The following is a 20,662-nucleotide window of genomic DNA, read 5'->3' on the forward strand; positions in this document are numbered from 1 at the left end:
ACTAGAATAGCAGAAGAGATGTGACAGACAAACAAGAACATGATTGGCGTGTACAATAACAGGATACATATGGCTTGTAGTCACAGGACAACAGGACATTGTAATAGCATGACAGCTAATCTAAATGGAAGGGCTACTCCAGTAACCATGCACAAAGGACATGTAATAGCTCCACAGGTTCATAGTGGGGTACCATGCTGTCTGGCGAGTCTATGTGTAACAACAAACTGCAGTGTTCACACCAGTGGCACCTCTCTAGGGTAGTGTCCTGTGAACAGAAGAGCCATGTGTAACCTGCATCTCTGCACAGTACAGCCACTGCAGTGATCCCTGGCGTACATGTGTCCACCATCCACCACGTGAGGTCTCACATGAACAGTGCTACTGAGTGTCCCTGCGTGATGTACATAGGAATCTTGTTCCAAAGCATGGTGAGTGTCCGGTCTGGGAATGCAACCCCCAAGCACATCCCACACATTGTTGCGTGTGTGCACATATCCATGAGCATGATGCTCACAGTGGCTATTGTTTATGTTGCGTATGCGGAGTATATCCATTAACATAGTTGCAGACATGGGCCCTGTCTCTGCAGCAGAGGTCACCCCTGAGTATGTAGTCCGCAAATGTGTGCAGACGTGGTGTCTGTACTTCAGCCGCATACTTTAACTGTTGTAGCTCAATAAACGTCATGGCGTGTTAATGTTGTGTTATGTAAAGCTGTAGCTGTTGTGTAAGGTACATCCTAAGTTGTACCCTTGAATGTGTGTAGAAGTCCGGTGTTCAGAGGTACAATGGGTGCCTATGTACCAGCTACACACCCAGTACAGACAAGTGTGGACATGTAGAAGGATATCCTCGCCACAGTGGCAATGTGGTAATCACAGGAGTGTGTGCGACATACATGTGTAGTACAAACACTTACAATGCGACATGTATGTAGGGACTTACACCTATGTGATAACCAGTGGGTGGATGGTGTACTGCAAAGGTGATGTTCATACCTAGTGTCATGCAGGTTGAGGCCACGATGTTCATATCAGGTATCCATCACAGTGACACCCATATGGATGGGGTCAATATCAGCTGGTGGATCAACAACGGCGCTTGGTATGCAGTGGTCTGTAAAGCTAGGAAGGGAAGGTCCCTCTGTGGTAGGCTGTACCCCAGGGTAGCATGTACCGAACATGAGGGCCCCATGACTGAGGACTGTGGTATGCCAAGTGTAACTGAAATGCAGTATGTGATATGGTATGTTACCTCAGTGTGTGTGTCCCGTCTATTAGCCACTTTGCATAACATCCTGAGACATTTGATTTGATGTGCATTTGGATGTGTATGTTGTCAATACCAGAATGAAGAACGGTGCTGAAAGCCAGCGAGAGGACAGTGTAGGCTGTGTGGACCCCCGTGTCGTCATCAACCACTCAGGTCACTGTATGAAAGGAGTTCACCAGGTGTAGGAGGCATGCTGTGGCCCCAACAAGACCAACCCGGCTGGCATCAAAGGACTGGAGCACAACAAAGTCTCAGCGAATGATGTACATGATGATGTGCCCTATAGACGTGGAGAACAGTCCAGTCAGGTGTGTAGGGCAATAGTCCCAGTCGTGCATTGCGGTGCCACCTGTGTGGAGTGTAACTGTTGCTGTGTGCCAGTCAGGGGCCACAATGTCTGGTACAAGGCTATTACTGAATATGGTGTCCCAGTGGGGGGGACATGTCATTCAGAGGTTTGTGGACATCACAGCCTGGGATGTTGTAGGGTGACAAGGGGCCAGTGTCCCAGGACATATAGAGTGCAGGTCAGTACTCTGTAGGTGTGACCGCAGGGACACCATAATGTTCCTGCAAGGAATGTGGCCCCGTAGGGAGAGAGAGGGTGTAATGTTAGCATTGAAGCCATCAGACAGCATGTTGCCAAAATCACCTGTTTCTGTCATGTCACAGAGTGACAGTTGTATATGTGAGCACATGTGGGTATTGCATATGACTACTGACAAACCACCATAATGCCTTTGGTACATCTCGAAATGTGTCGCAGTAATGTGTATGTTGCTAGTTATGGAGTATGTGATGAGGGATCCCGTGGCCCTACTGAGGCTGACCAGTGAGTTACCCCACCCATGGGAATGTACACCACTGTGCAACAGCCCCCACCTGTTGTTGTAAAGTATGTCCATGGAACTGCACCCCCAGAGTGGCGTCTGTTATCTGCTGTGTACCATCATGGCTCTGTGTGGAATAGCATGATCCATTTTGTAATGTACGTGCTAATGAAGTGCACTGGGGTATGTCTCAGCATTTGTATGTGCATTGTCCGCCTGCACGTGTGTCATGACATCAACTACCGCTGTCATAAGACATCTGTAGTAGGTGTTGTAGTACTCTTGTACTGTGTATGCCGTGAAGTGTGTGGTGCCGGTATGTGGCTAACAAGGCTGAGTAGCATATGTTCGGATTCCACTAATGAGGGGATAACCCCAGGTGTGGAACAGCAGTGACATGTTGGTAGTGTCCATGTCAAGGATACTGTTGGTCCTGGAGGTAGTGTGTATGGGTCGATCCAGCCGAGCAGAGGTTATGACTCATGGACAGCGTGCACCTAATGTGTCAGTACATGTGTGGCTAACACAGCTAAGTGTGGGTTACTGTCAGTCTCACATCAGTAACAGCAGTATGAGCCCAACTGTCCAGTACACCATGAAATGAGGTCTGTTAACCGTGGGGTATGTTGAATCTGCAGGCTGTAGCACTGTGTATAGCAGTTCTGGACACAGTTAATTGCACATGGAGCACCTGTGATGCATTGTGCTAAGTAACCAGCCGGGATGTGTGTACAACATAGTGGAATATGGGTACACCTCAGCCGTGGGTGTGCCAGTCCAGGTACATGCCTGAGAGGTATGGTCTGTCTATAACCAGTCATTGCAGGTGTGCTCTGCAGAGCCTAGAGGCAGGTCCCAGTCACTGCAGAGATATTGAAGTGGTGCAGTATCAGGTATGCCTTGCCTGCGTGCATCACAGAGGATGATGTCAAGCATTGTGTGACATGATCACATGTTTCGCTAGCCAGTTCCCGTTCGGTGGTGACTGTTATTGGACACTGTGCAAGACAGGCAGTATAAAAGCAGCAAGAGTCCAACTTGTGAACCGTACTCCCAGGGCTGACAGGTGCAGGTCAACTGTGCCAAAGCATCATGTTGTTTGACCAGGTCTGTCAAAGTGGACAGATACCAGACGCCTGTGGAATGACAGCAGAAGCATGGGCAACTTGTACAGTGGTAACAGGTCCGGATGACTGCAAAATGCTCCCCAGGGCTTGGACCACACCATCAGGGCTACAAGACTGGTGGGCTATTGCATGTCCCTGCACACGTAGTCTGTGCCCTGAGATACAACTTTCAGTCACACAAACATGGTAAATGACAGTCACATCGTACCTGCTGAGGTGTGGCATGGGTGCATACGTTATGTTGCAGAACCAGTTACCTGACAGCAGGATGTAAGTGACTATCGCCTTGTGTAGCCTGCTGAGTGGAACAGTAGTGTGACTGCCGACAAAGTCACCTATGACAGGTGTGTTGTGTATGTTATGACACCATATTGGCTGTATGTGATGGGCACATGTGTCTGTGGGCTATAGGATGGTGTGGTTGTGTTTGGCAATGTGGGCTGCCGTTGGTGCCTACACAGAGTATGGAGGGGTACTGCACAAGGTGTCTCTGTATGTGTGGCCTGTGGTGGGGATCATGTGGGATTATGCGATGAGTGGGGTGTGTTGCGAATGTTACACATCCCCACATGACTGTCAGGTGCAGTCAGGGTTGATGATAGTATAACCCCCAGCAGGGCTGCATATGTGCATCCCTCACAGGCTGTACTGTTGTATGTTGGGAGGTGTGCATTGACTGTGTACATGACAATAGCTCTATTGCCACATGTACAACATAGTCATCATATAGACAGGCAATAGCACTGGTACATGCCAGTTGGACATGCCTGTATATAACTGGTACATGCCAGGTGGACATGCCATATAAACCACCATGTCCCACGAGATATGTGAGTGATGTGTGTACGACAGCTGTTGTACTGTAAGCAAGCTGGAAATGTATGGACAGACAGTGTACCTGTGAGGACTGGTGTGGAATGGGTGCTATACTAAGCAGTAGCTCATAACATGCCAAGACGCTCTGATCAAGTGCCAAGCATGCCCATCAAATACAGATAGGGTGTTGGATAATATCAACCCACAAGTGTTGAAGACGGTCATGATTGGGGGCACCGCATCAGAACACTGCCGGGTATGGTCTGCAGGTCCATGAACCATTATCAATGTAGATGTTAGCAGTACAGATGTACAAGACAGTACGGATGTTTGACTACAAATGCCTTTGTATGTCAAAGGAGTGTTTTACCAGTGGCCTGTTGACAGACTCACAACTACTAAAGGTGCTACAGTGACATGTGCATATCACACCAGTGTCAGCTACAGTAAACCAGGGTTAATGTGTTGTATCCCACCCTCATTGTAGCCCATACCACACAGACAAATGTCAGCCATTTGTGTGTGCGAGGATGTGAATTGCCATGACCTATGGGCAATAGTTGTCAGAGTGTTGTGAACAACATACAGAATGGGCTGTGTGTGTGAGGTGTGTGACGTATGTGCACATTCTGGTGGATGATATCAGTGATGTCACCGCTAGGGGAATATCCCTGTACCCATTAAGTACCTCCTAGGCTGTGGTCAATATTATGGACACTGTGTTAGGGATGGTGTTGTGCAGTACACCTCCCTGAGCTGGAGACGTCTCCATGGCCCTTTTAGGTAGTCATCTGAGGTACCCATGACATGACAGGGTGGCATCCATGAGCACGGAGGTCATTGGACAGGCATACACAGCACCCGTGTGACCAATATTGGAACACGTCACCTTCCGGGGGTAGGGGCCATGCGTGGATGGCTGATACCAGCCTCCACAATACTCGCCTCCAGTATGCAGCATGCTATCCACCTTGCATACAGACATATGCCACACTATGCTGTTGGACATGCTACATGTCCATAGCCTGATCTGAAAGACATACATCATGGACAACCACCGTCCTATGACTAGAATGGCCACATGCTGGACAAATCCCTGTGCCACACCTGTGACATACTCCCACCATACCATGCAGCCCTGTCCACATAGCTGCACATATCATCTTTGTCATACATGGTGTGATGGCCGTATGGTAGATGTAGTATCAACTGTCTGGATCAGTAATGTGTCAGTGATGCCCCTCGCGGTGGCGTAATGGGTGTCGGATACAGCTAGTAAACCCAGCCTGTACATGCTATAGCCGATAACCTTACCTGCGAATGACATCCGACTAGCCATTGTCCCATGTCTATCACATGTGCAACACAGGTGATCCATGGCAGGATGTTGAACAGCTGTACAGTGCAGTGTAGATGTCTATGGCAAAACAGATGCATGTACAGGTTTCCATGCATACTTGGTGCATTGTCACTGCCCAAGTCCATTAAGGCTGTGTCTGTGTTGATATGTGACATATACACAGCATCAAGGTCAACAGCATTACCGTGGACACATCCAGGCATGTGCAGATAGATAAGAACACCAGTGCAGGCAAACAGACATGCCCACATGAAGACAGCAGTCACATGCAGTATGAACACTGTAATGAGGTGACACACATATATGGAGATGATATCCAATGCATAATGGGTGTTACATGTGTGAGACACGTACAAGCCAGTCGTGTTAGTGTCATGATGATTTGCAAAGATAACTGTGCAGATATACTAGAAATGTATGTGCAGCAGTATCACTGTACATGTCTGAAAATTTGACCTGTCACCTTCATCATCTCTTACAGATAATGCCTCGTGCACGCCTACCAGCATACAGCTGACAGGAGGATGATGTCCTAATCCCATACCACCATGAGAACTACGAGGTGTTATTTAGCCACGTGCCACAGCACGCACAGCAGCTGGACGACCTGTGGCAGGATCTTTGCAGGAGGGTCAACGAAGTGGGTGGCCACAACCGCACCTACCAGCAGGTGCGCAGACACTACACGGACTTGATACGTCATGCAAAACAGCGTACCACTGCAATCGCCAGGGAACAAGGTGGAACAGGTGGTGGGCCACCAACCCAGCATCCACTAACACACACACAGGAGCTACTTGCCAGTCTGGGGACACCCTCGGAACAGCTCCCACAAACACGAGCTGCCATCGTGGAGGTGGGTGTCTCCCAACCAATGAGCCTGGAAAGTCAGTACTGAACATATGGCCAGTATATCCCACGTACGTGCATGTGTCACTGTACATCATGTAATGTAACAACATATGCAAGGTATGTGGACACACATGCTGTATACTACAGTATGCTACCCTGTGTATGCACCATACCTCTGAACTGTACAGGTATTTGCAGAATGTCCAGATGTCTGCCTCATATTGTTGGTGTGTTCCCCTTAATATCTGTCCCTTTCTGGAAAATAGCTGAGGATTGGAGTCATTAAATGATGACAGACATTTGTGTTTATGACTGCACATTCCTTGTAAAAACCATGTGCATGCAAACCTATTATTCTAGCAACTTTCTATGTTTGTAAGAGCAATATTTCACATATGTCCCTATTTGTCCCCCATCATAGTAGGCTTTGTCCAGATTTATAGTTCTAAGAGGTTGAGAGGTATGGTATGCACACATGTGCTTACTATATGCTGTTGTACAGGCGAATGTGTTAACTTGCACAGTGCACACTGTGGCTGTCGTACAGTCATGGATAATGTTCATACTGCTGTGTCACCCCAATACAGGTACCTCTGGCGTGCCGCACAGACAAGAGTCCGTTGCAGGTGAGACTGTCATCGGTATCAGGCATGTCAAAGCATAGATCTATTCGCCATGTGGCCAGTTAATACTTGTACACATGATGTTCATTCCAGACATGAAATAGAGGTCGCATCTCCCATCATCCACACAGGCCACCCATGTGCAATATATACAAATGAAATGACACACAAACATGAAACCACAGTATTTGTCATTGCTACATGTGTGTCCAGCTGTGCATACAACGGTGGAGGTATTCTACAATGGAGGCATATGTACTATACAGTGGAACAAAACGTGTGGTACACAAAACAGTACCACACAGTGAGCAGTGATATGGGCAGCCCACAGGTGTCACCATTGTGTTATATGCCCCTGCAATGGGTTCACACATTGTGATGTGCCATCCGACATGTCTCAGACACGTAGTGTTTTGGCTGCAATATTGTCACACTTTCCCATAACCCATACCCCACATACCACACATACACCTGTTGTCTGCATAGCCCTGTGGATGGTGACATATCCGATATCTATGGGTGTATGTCATATGGGACAACACAGACGTGTGATAGACGGCCATCACACACATATGACCAACATATGTGCACACATGGCCATGGGGGATGGCCAGAGACATGTAGCCACACAGCTGTGATGTGGATACACACTGTCTCACTTTGTCCACACATGGTCCAATTACAGCCCTACTAGACCGATTGTACAGGTGAGGTGGTACACTGCACATCTTAAATGCCTGTGCACAGGTAGTGGATGTGTCACTGACGTCTACCTCATAAGATGTGGCACAGTGTCTGAACTTCACACTGTACAGCAATGTAGACAGCTCACAGTCCCCTACCATATCCATGCACATTTGCTCAACATGCATTCTATCTGTAGGGCATACGGACAACACCGCAAAGTGATACCCAGTACGACGCTGTACATGTGTCAGGACACCATTGTGTCAGACATGTATGCATGTTAATGCACACGTCAGCAGAGTACATGTCCAGGTCACGTCAGCCATGTGTACTGTTATCCTGTTCTGGTCCACATGGTGTATCACAGGGATGTATGCATACCACCATGATCGTGAGAATTGCATGGCTAATGATATGACACCTGCTTGCTGTAGTGTGCATTCCAGGGGGTATGCTTACAAACACTACTGATGTCTGAGCCGCATGCTGTCAGCTGTATCACAGGCATGCTGAATGCCATCTGTCATATCATATGCATGGTGTGTGTGTGTGTCAGTGTCTGTGTGTGTGTGTCAGTGTCTGTGTGTGTGTGTCAGTGTGTGTGTGTCTGTGTCAGTGTGTGTGTGTGTGTGTCAGTGCATGTCTGTTGTAATTTAGAGTCTTTCTTTGCATTCACAGGTGATGTAGGTGCGTTACCCTCCTGCGGTCCATCTTATGTTAGTGTCCCCACAGATGCTAGCAGTGATGAACATATGCATGAGGTACAGGCAGGTTTGTCAGGGGCTGAATCTGTGCCAATGGTTGCCATCCCAGCTATGTCCCCCTCTTCCCCGCACACAGTTCAGCTGCCAACACATAACGCATCACCAGTGGCCATAGAGGAAGGACAGTCAGCGTCTGTTAGCATTGAACAGGAACGTGTGGTGGCTACAGAAGTTGTCTCTCCACACCATGGTGTCAGTGTACTGACTTCAGATGTGCCACACAGGCATGTGGCCGGTGCTGCTCATAGGAGGACCTCTGGCAGACATGCACCTGCAGGACATAGTGCAGCAGCTGGAATCACCAGACGCATGTTCCAGACTGTAATGGTGGCACAGGCATGTGCCGAATGGCAGAACAGAGAAGGGCAGAGGCTGCAGAGGGCTGCTATCCGTACCCTAAACAGCAACATCCAGGAATTGGCAGGTGCTCAACAGCAGATTGCTGATGTTCTGGACAGGCGATTGGGTGACATGGTCAGAATCTTTGACCGTGGCATGGCAATCCGCGAGCGTGAGCTGTCTCTGCTGGAACATCTGGTAGGGGTGAGGCGTAGGCCACGTGGACGTAGGCCAGCTACACCACCTAGTGCAGGTCAACGTGAGCGTGCCACCTCACATGGCCGCTCCCATAGTGCCGGTAGCAGTAGCAGTGCAGCTGGTGCTGCGCTGTCCACACCAGGACACAGTAGGCCACGTGGATGTGGCCCTGGACGTTCCCAGTGGGGACACGGTTCCAGTGGCCATGTGTCGTCGGACAGTAGCCATTCTGTACCTCCGCCTGGTAGTGCCTATGCAACCCCTGGCAGGCACAGGACACATGGCCATGGCCGGACACAGTGAGCTGTACAACTTGGTCTGTACAATCTGGAGCTGTCAATAATACCCTTGTGTAGGCCTCACAAATGACAGAACTGTGTGCACAGATACACGCACACAGCAAACACAACTGTAGGGCTCCACAACACCCACATGCATACTGAACAGACATGTCCAATCAAATCACCGGCCCTTACCCACACACATGATGTCATTCATTGGTGCAGCCTATGCCCTTGGCAAACATTATCACCCTGTGCATATGATGAAGCCTGTGCCGCATCCCTGTCATCCACACCATCGGTGCAGGGATATGCTCAAATGGTCTGATGCACAGGGTGAACAGAATAGTGAGAGGTGTATCTTACATTACTTGTGTATGCATAGTGAGGGAAGTGTATGTTGCATTGGTTGTGTGTGAATAGTGAGAGACATGTATATGACATCAGTTGTGTACTGTCGACATGCACCAGACATACCATGTAGTCCAGGTGCAGCATGCATTGTGATATGTTCACAGTATGTGTCTCGGTTACAACAGTAACATCATGTTGGTAATGATGCCCTGGATCCCTCCTATGGTGTACTGGCATGTGCCTACAGGTAGCAGTGTTTGCAGTCCCCCAGGTGTAACTGTGGAGTACTCACAGGCACATATGGCAATATCAGCATGCTAAACGTACCCTCAACCTGACTATTGGAAAGTGTAACATGACACAGATGTCCGCACATATACTGCACCTGAAGCATGTGGTCAGTTGAACAGGCTACCAGGAAACATTACAGGTATGTTGACATGGTGCAGGAGTTGTACACAGCGGTCTGGCCAATGATGATGTTAGAGGCCACTTGATAGCATGAGGCCACACTGTGTAGCAGTAATACCCTGTCACATTACAGGAACATGCTCACATTCATGGGGTCTACAACACTATAACGCACACCCCATAGTGTTGAGGTGAGGACCCTTGCCTATGTGGTCATCACCCTCACAGTACTTTGCACCCACACGACGTGACACAGAGAAGGAACATGCACAGGTAGCCAGTACGGCTCTGACCGATGGCATCAACAGAGTAGTAGACTGCATCACCATGAGGGGTTGGTGATCCTGTTTTCACTGTATGGTAGCATACACCCTCACACCAAGCACCAGACAGCCATACATACACACACACACTTTGGTGACCACAAATGTGTATACGGATAGCCGATGTGTGTGATGCACCACACCTGCCGACGTCATGCTTTCCACACTACAGTATGTACAGATCTCTACAATGGTGTACAGGGGTGTGTAACAATTGGGACGTAACCCCCACCATATATGTGGCATATGTGGTCACACAAGCGGACACACATGGCAGTGCTAGGAATGATACACCTGCCATATGATGAGACGTTTGACAGACATGCAGCGGTACTGTCCGTATTATGTGTACCAACGCTATGTCTGGCAATTGTGCTGCTATATGCACACAGGAGGATGTAAGTGTTACAGGTGTCATGTGATGTACAGTCAGTAACACCCGACCGCTGTGTAAGTGTTATGTCATCACCGTCAAGTAACAGTGACATAGCGTACTCTTTGCACATGTCATGGTAGGATGGCATGTGACACACCTGTGAGCCATCCCCAGCAAACATCCATCTACACAGGTGGATCACCACTTTATGTACACACATCCCTCCATACGTGATGTACAACCAACTGTACTGTTAGTATGTCACCATATACAGGTGTCAGTGATGGGGCTGCATTGCGACTGCATGTTGTAGTTAGGCACAGATGAGTTATGGACATCAGCCATTGCACATGCATGGTTGCTGCATGCACAGTACAGATTGTACGTGTGTGTTGGTCCTACATGCATCTCCTGTAGCCATGTTTGTACGCATTGCTATTGGTGGACATGTGTGTTGACATACATAACACATGGACTGTGGTATGATATCATGGGTGTCATGGGCGACTAGTACAGGGGAATGTGTCCTCGGTCAACATTGCTACCTCCTGTACTGTGAGCATTCAACAGACATGGACCCACCTTCCATTTGCGTGCGTATGATTGCTTAAGCCACTTTTCTGCATGGGGGACAGCAAAAGCTATGCTATGTACATATGTGTTGTGTGTGTGGTCCATGCACACATCCACTGCAATCACATGTATGACATATCCAAACATGTGTTCGTTGGTGTACAGCAACACTCATCTGTCACAGCTGTGTAAGACCCAGGGCACCTGGTATGTCTTGAGCTGACCTGGTCATGTATAGTGGTATCATTGCAATGCATAACACCATTTGGAACCCTGTTGGTACATGTGTACTCTGCACAGTTGCTGTAGACCTCTGTACAGTCCACTGGTCATGTGTCACATGGTGTTGTGGTAATGTATGGCTGTGTATTGCTGCACCAACGACATGGTGATGTCTTGAGGGCTACAGTGTAGACTGCGGTGTGTACGTCTGTGATCTGCACCTGTGACAGCTGTGATGGCACCTGAGTGTGTACTGGTCACTGCATGTGAGTGTCCGCCCTGTGTGTGGGGACAGTTATACCTTACTGTGCCCTTCCATGTTTAGACTCCGTCTGCATGCAAGACGGCCCTTTGCAACTGCTAAGTGTGTGCGCATGCCCAGTACGCTGTTGTGTAGATGGACACACAGGACAGTCCAAACCGAGCCCTTGCGTGTTTAGACTCCGTCTGTATGCACGACGGCCCTTTGCAACATCTAAGTGTGTGAGAAGGCCCAGTACGCTGCTGTGTAGCTGGACACACAGGACAGTTCAAACTGAGCCCTTGTGTGTTTAGACTCTGTCTGCATGCAAGAAGGCCCTTTGCAACTTCTAAGTGTGTGAGCATGCCCAGTATGCCGTTGTGTAGATTGACACACAGTACAGTCCGAACGGACATGTATTACTAAGCGTGTGGCCATGGCCAGTGACACCTTGTGTTGGTGATATCCCTTTGTGCATGGGCATGGCCGTTGACATCCTGTATAGTGATGGTGGTCTTCCAGGCAACAGATGTCGATTTTTAACGTCACGATGGATGCCTACCGAGTACACACTGGTTGACTATCTTGAAGGGTGTACTGTCTGTGGCACGTCCCATATCTATGTATTGTTGTAGTGCTTAAGTAAATCTTAATTGCCCCGAACACACCACTGCCGTGTGTTTGTCTACGTCTACCGTGGGACAGTAATATGTCTGTATGCTTTCATACTGATCACTCTCTATACAACCCCTGTCGGCATCCCTGTCCTTGCGGATCATGACACGTGCCTAGAAGTATGCCTCTGAGAGTGCTGTGTTCAGTAATCTCGGTAGCGCATTCTGTAACTGCGTCATGCTGTAGTGTGATAGGGTAGGTAGGTGTATGTTCGACTACCAGGCCTGCCAAGTGTGTGTGTTTTTGTGTGTGTTTTTGTGTGTGTGTGTGCGCGCGTGCATGCTCCCATCCGCCTGAGGACTCAGTCATGCTTTTAGACGCCTCACACCACAGATATTTCCTACCGGCGCCTTTGCGGATAATGACACGTGCCTAGAAGTATGCCTCTGGGACTGTTGTGTTCAGTAATCTCAGTAGCGCGTTCTGTAAATGCGTCATGCTTTAGTGTGATAGGGTAGGTAGGTGTATGTTCGACTCCCAGGCCTGCCAAGTGTGTGTGTGTGTGTGTGTGTGTGTGTGTGTGTGTGTGTGTGTGTGTGCGCGCGCGCATGCTCCCGTCCGCCTGGGGACTCAGTCATGCTTTTAGACGCCTCACACCACAGATATTTCCTACTGGCACCTTTGCCTTTGCGAATGATGACACGCGCCTAGAAGTATGCCTCTGGTACTGCTGTGTTCAGTAATCTCGGTAGCGCGTTCTGTAAATGCGTCATGCTGTAGTGTGATAGGGTAGGTAGGTGTATGTTCGACTCCCAGGCCTGCCAAGTGTGTGTGTGTGTGTGTTTCCAGCTGCATGACAACAGTACATTGCTTTTACAGTATTCACTCTCCATAACATCCGTGCGGCGTCTTTGCCTTTGATGCTGCTGTCTGCAGGCTAGACGTATGCCTGTGTGAATGCTGTGATCTACTAATCACGGTAGCGCGTTCTGTAACTGCGTAATGCTGTTGTGTGATACAGTGGTTACGTCTGTGTTCTGCTCCCAACCCTGCCAAGTATGTTGTGTGTGTGTATATATCTATCTACATATATATATATATATATATATATATATATATATATATTTAGTATATAGATATGTATGTTGAGATTATCACTCTTGAATGTGCTGCATTATCTGTACGTGATCACCTTGGATGTATGTACATCTGCTATGGCTCTGTGATAGTGCACATACTGTGTGCTGTAGTGATCCTGGGTTATACTTGTGTAGTGACCGGTTATTTTGTTGCTGAGTATTACAAGGGGCATTGGAAACAATGTTAGTACAGCACCTTTGAATGGTCCTGTGCACATCTCGGCAACAATCAGCAGTGTTTATTACTTTGGAGGGTGAGTATGGCTCATATACGTATGTATTAACTGACAATACTATGCAACTCAGGTTAACATTACTGACTCCCGTTTATCCACAGGTTGTGGTACAGATCCCAGGACTGTATGTGTATAGATTGACAGGTGCAGGACTGAGTTAGTGTTGGATGCATGGAGGGGTATCCATGGCCAGTAATGGCGATCTGTACAGCCTGGCAGGTATGGTTTGTGACTGTTCCACAACCTCCTGTATATGGCTGACACATGCTGTACCTGTGTATATGCAGACACACACACTTACCACAAACAGCTAGGACTATCACATACACACACCCATTGCATCACCATTGGGCCATGCAACAACCGTTGTCCCTCACACACACACACACACACACACACACACACACCTACGTGTAGATTGGATGGCTCAATGACAGCTCTGGAAATGTGACACCACACCCTGTGCATATGATGTCACCTGTGCCACCACCTGTGATGTGTAACATTGATGCAGGATCAGACTAACCTGGTGCTGATGCACACGATGGCTTTATACCACTGTATTGATGTTAGAATGTGTTAACACAAAGTGTGATATCCTTCTAGGTGTATTTCAGCAGGCATGATGCATTGCAGCTATGACAATCAATGTAGCATAGTTTACAGCACTGTTAATTCTGATGATGTATTCTCCATCCATGTGCCATTTCACTGATGTGTGTAGTATTGGCAGCATGTGTTTCTGAGTGTGCAGTATGTGTGTGATGTGTGTAGTACACATTTATACATGCTTACAAACGCGTACACTGGCATACACGACATGACATGAGCTTCAACATTCATACACTAGCCTACTCGTTCTTCAATGCGCGCACACGGGCTGTCACGCGTGCACACATGCTTACTCGGGCTTACTGGCACTCACAGGCGTGGACACACTGTAGGCAGGTTTGCAGGAAACATCGGTGGTATCCATGACGTACACCACCAGTCTCCTGACTTAACCCAGGATAGATCATAACACGCCTCTTACACGGATGAGTACTGACAGCAAACATGTGACACCGCTCCGGTAAGATTACAGTGTTTTATACATACACACTCATGTTGTCACCTATCGTCTACTCTAATAGTCCCCTTATCCTACACTACACTGTAGAGGCTTGGCCCATATGGCATGACATATTGTGATTCACTATCCTCAGCCTCACTTGCATAAGATTGCCTACAAATGCTTGGTTACATCTCTGACAGAGCGCTTCCACACATAACAACCAGTACGCTGTAGCCATGTTGTCTCCAGCTTGCCATTCATCTGCATGGCATACTAACATTTAACTAAACCTACATTTTGTATGTATATTATACATATTTGGCTTGTTTTGAAGCGCAGCGCGTTCTTGTGCCGCTGCGCTACGCTTCCACACCGGAGGTCGGGGGAGGACAACTACAGTTTTATTGATATCCAATGGACAATAATGCCACTGGCCTTATATTTGGACATTGGCACGCTTCTTCGACTGTATTCATACTGTATTTGCAGCTGTCATTGCTCCGTTTAGCAACGTGCAGAATGTTACTCGCTTAACATCCGGGTACATTTCTGCACATAACTCTGCTCTTGCACGGACAGCTTACTGTTTCATGTATCGCGTATTTACATAATTTGCATAGCTTTCACATACAAATGGGGTATGTTGCATATCCCAACATTGTCCGTGCAACCTTCATGTTACGGGCGGTCTTACACACCCCTACAGGAGTTTGCTGAATAGCTTGGCAGACATCTTTCCTTGCTGTACTCTCACTCTACTCGTACATGCCGGAGGCTTCATGTATCATGGCCTAGGCTTTGCTGTGTGCTATGTCTATTTGTGGTGTATGCATGGCTGTGGGTATGTTGTGACCTGCTACATCTGGCATTTCTACAGAGCAGCTCCCACTGTCATCATTTGTATAGGTGACAGCCATATAGGTACTTTATATAGACTGCTGTGTCATTTGACATGTCAGCACATACCTGCGGTCAATACTGAACTTCCTGCTGCAGCGCTTTTCATACCTTCTGAGTTATCCTGCAGTCGATAATACTGTTTCCTCTGACATGTATCTGTTTCTGATACAGGATATCATTTTCTTACACCAATACACAAAATATATGGCGGCATCACAGGCCAGATGCCATTACATTCCTAATGCAGGACACACCCACCTAGAGGGTTGTATTCCTCACAAAGGCCAACAGATGCTTATCCACACTTATTTTTCTATCATGTACCTTATGTGTTCACCAGTATGTGTGCTTTCCATCAGTGGCAGAACTCACGTGGGAGTATGGGGGACTGGACAATGTATCGGGGACACTGCATGACACCCTGAGGGACACATTTCGTTTTATTCTATTAACCTTCCACATTGACTTTCACAGGGCATACGTTGTCATTCACATTTGTCGAGGTATATGCTTTTGACTTGTACATGTTTTGTCATTTGTCCTGACGTCTTTCTTCTCACCTGTCCACCTAGTATCACTAGTTCTGTACATTTATTTAGGACGGGTTATCCTCATACCTCTCACCTGTACACATTATGGGTAAATGTCCCAAGGTTTGACTTATGATTTTGTTACTTTTTTCATAATAATGTGCTTTTCTGGTAAATTACTGGCAAGGCATTAAGGACTGTGAAGTTAGATAATAATGACTGACATTTGTATTTCATGATTAACAACCCTCGTAACATTCATACTCCTGACTACGCCATTATTCTATCAACGTTCTGACTTTGTCTGGAGTATATTTAATGTAGTCCCTATTTGTATTTCATGTACTATGCCTTTGTCCAGCTGTCTTATTCTGAAAGGTTGGAAGGTATGGTTACCATCTTGGTCGTATGCATATCCATCCATGATAATCGCCTACATGACACTGATATAAGTCCCTACGTCATCCCCCAATGGTTTACACAATATCCAGTAGATGGGTTCAACCTTTTTGGAGAATATAGGCGTGTGCTATACCCACATAGGTTTATTGATCACTCCCATGGGGCGGACCTAATAAAGCTGTGCCAACCAACACCTAGGCCCATTTCTGCATACCCATGATTCCCATACCTGACACCCCTCCACAGTACTCATTAGACATATTTAATGTGAGCGATAAAGTATGAAGACACTTCTAAGCACTCTCCACTCTCTGGATATCAGGTCGTACGTCATACATTCTATCGGCCCATGTGTTGTTACCCTTGCAGCTGTGACTCCTTTGCGTCGATGATTATTGGACACACTTAGTACGGGATCTATTTTTGGGGTCCTGCAAAGGACACCAATATCCATGTTTAAAGTGTAGAACTTGCAGGTCTGTCACACTGGTACTTTCCGGCCAGTGGTTTGGAAAGCAGCAGTGTATTCACCTTTCATGCATGTCTGTCTATCCATAATAGCTATGCCGTGACCTATTTATGTACATGTGTTATATCTACAAGGACATATGTTTGTTTGTTGTGTATATATCTGTTAATGTATCGTGTGTGTATAGATATATATATATATGTACATATATGTCTGTACATTCCTCATTTCATAAATTTCTTTGGTTTAATTCTGTGGATATATGTGTATACACAGATATATATATATCCATATCATACCTTTCAACTGTATAGATTTTCGCAGAATGTACAGATGTTTGCCTCTTATCTTTGGTCCGTTTTTCATAACCTTGTGGCTATCTGGCAAATTAGTGGCATATCATTAAAGACTGACATTGGAAAATAATGACAAGCATTTGAGGTTACGACTTCATACCCTTCTGAGAATCCATGCTAGTGAAACACCTCTTATTCTATCCACTTTCTATGTTTGTTAGGGCAATATTTGGTAATTGTCCCTATTTGTACCAGTTGTTTTCATGGCTTTGTCCGGTTTCTTACTTTACGGGGTTAACAGGTATGAGCCATATATATATAACGTGGAGAAAACAGCATTCATTTGCTATGCTGTGAGCGGATTACACACGCGCAGGTGCACTTGCATATCCTTATTGTGGGTTACATATGTTTAATAAATATTTGTGCTTACGTGGCCTTTCCTAATTGTGACCGTAACAGTTACATATCTGTATTCCGGTTTACGGACATATGCGAAACACACGTTCACCTTTACATATTTAAATGTGTTTACGGCACACACGCATTCATTACACTTTAAACTTATATGTGCTGTGGTCGTAGTTCAACCGGGACTGCATTCACGTTGGCCGGATGCCGGAACCACTATTCTATTGGTTTTCTGCCTCATTGATATGCGTACCCATAGTACTTAGCTACATCAACATATGCCTCACCGCTTCACTTACAACACAGGCATCCATTCTCCTGCTGGGAAAAACACGGTACTACATATTACACATTCCCTATTGCCTACTGCTGTGGACTCCAGCTGCATTGTTAATCACTCCAAGGATATGCAGAATACCAAGGCTTATAGTCCTGGCACATACAGGTCTTTGATTGTCAGGGTGTTCATGTAGTGATCTGGGTTTAGGCTTGTCCGCCTGGTGAACGGAACTTCCCTGGCCGAGTTCAAATGTCTGACAAAGCACATGGTCAGGGGGTTTCTCCCTATTATGAATTTTTACCTGTGTTTACAGACACAGGTGTTTGGGCACCTGTCAGCAGCTTATTCTGTTGGCAATACATATTATGGGTGGGGTTGTTACAGTCCATATTCTACGGTGAGGGGTGTTCCCATTCACATTTGACTATTTCCTGTATTCAGTCATGAAGTGACTACAGGTATGCAGTTGTATATTACACAAATGTGAAAGGTTGTTACTGTAAATATGTACGGAGTGGACCTCGTTCTGGCACAGCAGTAGCTAATCATTAAAGACTGAAGTCGAAACGTGATGACAGACAGTTGGGTTTCAGACTTTTCATACTCTTCAGGACATTAATGCCAATGTGAAAACTGTTATTCTATCAGATTTCTATGTTTCTAAGAGCTATCTTTACAAATTGTCCCTACTTTTGGGCCTTTGTCTCACATTTATTCACGGCTCTGTCCAGATATCTTGGTCACACAGGTTGACAGGTATGGCCGGTCATGCCTGCATACAGTAAGTGTCACTCACACTTGATCAGGGTTATCCTGTTTACGTCAGTGTCATCATCACCCTTATGCCATTTGCCACTATGCGAATGTGTGCAATATATTCTCCCGCCTATTCGTGTCGGGACACATGCGTCACGGGAAGGTGTTTTATCCTGGGTAGTAGGTTATGCATGACCACTTCGGGCTGGACAGTGTCATGGACCTCTACTGCACATTCTGACTTGTGTCCAGATATCTACAAGATTGGACATCGTGTCTTCATACCCATTCTGCTATTTACACAGGTTAGTTATCCCATGAGGGATATCCCAAAAATTTGTCAAGACCAAAACAAGACAGATTCTGAAGATTTTTGTGGCTTTACGAAAATGTGCAGGGGGTTTTACATGCAAGGGATACATGGTTTGCAATCCTGAAACTGCCTAGGGTGACACTACCTACTACATATGCGTAGGGGTTACTATGTGTAGCTGTGTCTGCAACGAACCAGTAGGCCAAGTATGGCTGGATTTGGTGTACGTTCTGGTATGGGAGCAGGTTGTGTGATGTGGAGGGGATGCTGAGTAGGCCATTATGCATCCAGGTGTGTTGCATTTGTTATGGCCAGTTCCATCAGGACCATTCTGTGGGTATGTGACGGTGACATATCTATACATTTGTATCGCATATTTCCATATTCATATGTTTGTGGGATTGTGTTCTACACTATGGCCTGTCTGCTTGTCTTGCAGCTGTTTCTACATGTGTTTGTGTTTCTTTCAGCTTCACCCGCTGCCCCCTCGTACACCTCCGGTTCACCTTTTCTGCATATGACACAGTATCGCCTTGGAGGATTTTACCATTACCCATCCACCCCTCACACGCAAATTCCTCACACCCCATAGATCACTACTTTGGTTGTTGGCCCATGACACGGCCAGAGTAACACATTGAATACCCTACATGTTTCGGGTACCTTTATGGTTGTGTGGACTACCCTGCCATGTTTGCTTTCCACATGCTATACCTCACGCACATAGGTACACACCCATACTTAACTTTCATTACTTGGTTGGTATACCCGGGTACTTACCCATTCGACTGTGTCACATACAAGTTCGGCTTATACTGCTGGCTTCCGGATTTTGCCAGCCTGTTGTACTCATTGGTAGGATGGCACCTTTTCCTATGTCCAAGCTATTCCTTACACATATCCGACTGTTGTGGACAATGCCCCCCACAGTCGACGGTAGGGTTTCCACCTTTTCAATTGGCCGCAGTGTGACATTTGCGGTGAACACATCGCATTTTACAGGCCAACACGTACCCACGGTCAGTTCGGCAGATAGAACTTACAATTCTTGCCTATATCTAAGCTTATTCTTGTAGCATTTTGGTGGCTTATTCTGTTTCTTATGACATTTATGTAATATACGTACAGAGAAACTCTTTAAGGCAACTATTACATAACGTCTAAGGAATAATTATGTCCTATAATCTCTGGACATTTGCCATTTTTACAAGTTTGTGTCAGAACACATCTGCCCACAGAGGGACTGTCGCTCGCAAACTGGGACAGGTGGTAATCTTAGTCAACGTTACAGATCATACTGTTCTTTTCGGCCTACATGTGTCTTTATTATTGTAGCTGTTTATATGCTCCTTCTGTTTCGTTTACATGCGTATTCTATTTCCTATCACATTTGGTATGTGACATGCGGACATAAATCTACATTTCTCCTCATGTATTTTGATATGGACACATCTGCCCAGCTATGTACCCTCCCTCACATTATGGGTCAGCTAGTGACCCTCTCCATTGGGCTGGATGTACCTACTGGCAGCGCGCTAACATATGATGTGTTTCACTTCCATATGGTATAGCTATCTACACTACGTTGGACTACGGGCACACGGTTTTC

At 46.7% G+C, this 20,662-nt stretch overlaps 1 protein-coding gene across 1 annotated transcript in view; it reads left to right on the forward strand.

The window, feature by feature from the left end:
• Positions 1–20,662, forward strand: part of PATJ (PATJ crumbs cell polarity complex component) — a gene marked incomplete in the record, with an annotated part of 2,990,875 nt that overhangs the window by 2,213,797 nt on the left and 756,416 nt on the right.

Source organism: Protopterus annectens, chromosome 10.part0, assembly GCF_019279795.1.
Source record: "Protopterus annectens isolate FY-2018-M chromosome 10.part0, PAN1.0, whole genome shotgun sequence".
Lineage (NCBI taxonomy): Eukaryota > Metazoa > Chordata > Ceratodontiformes > Protopteridae > Protopterus > Protopterus annectens.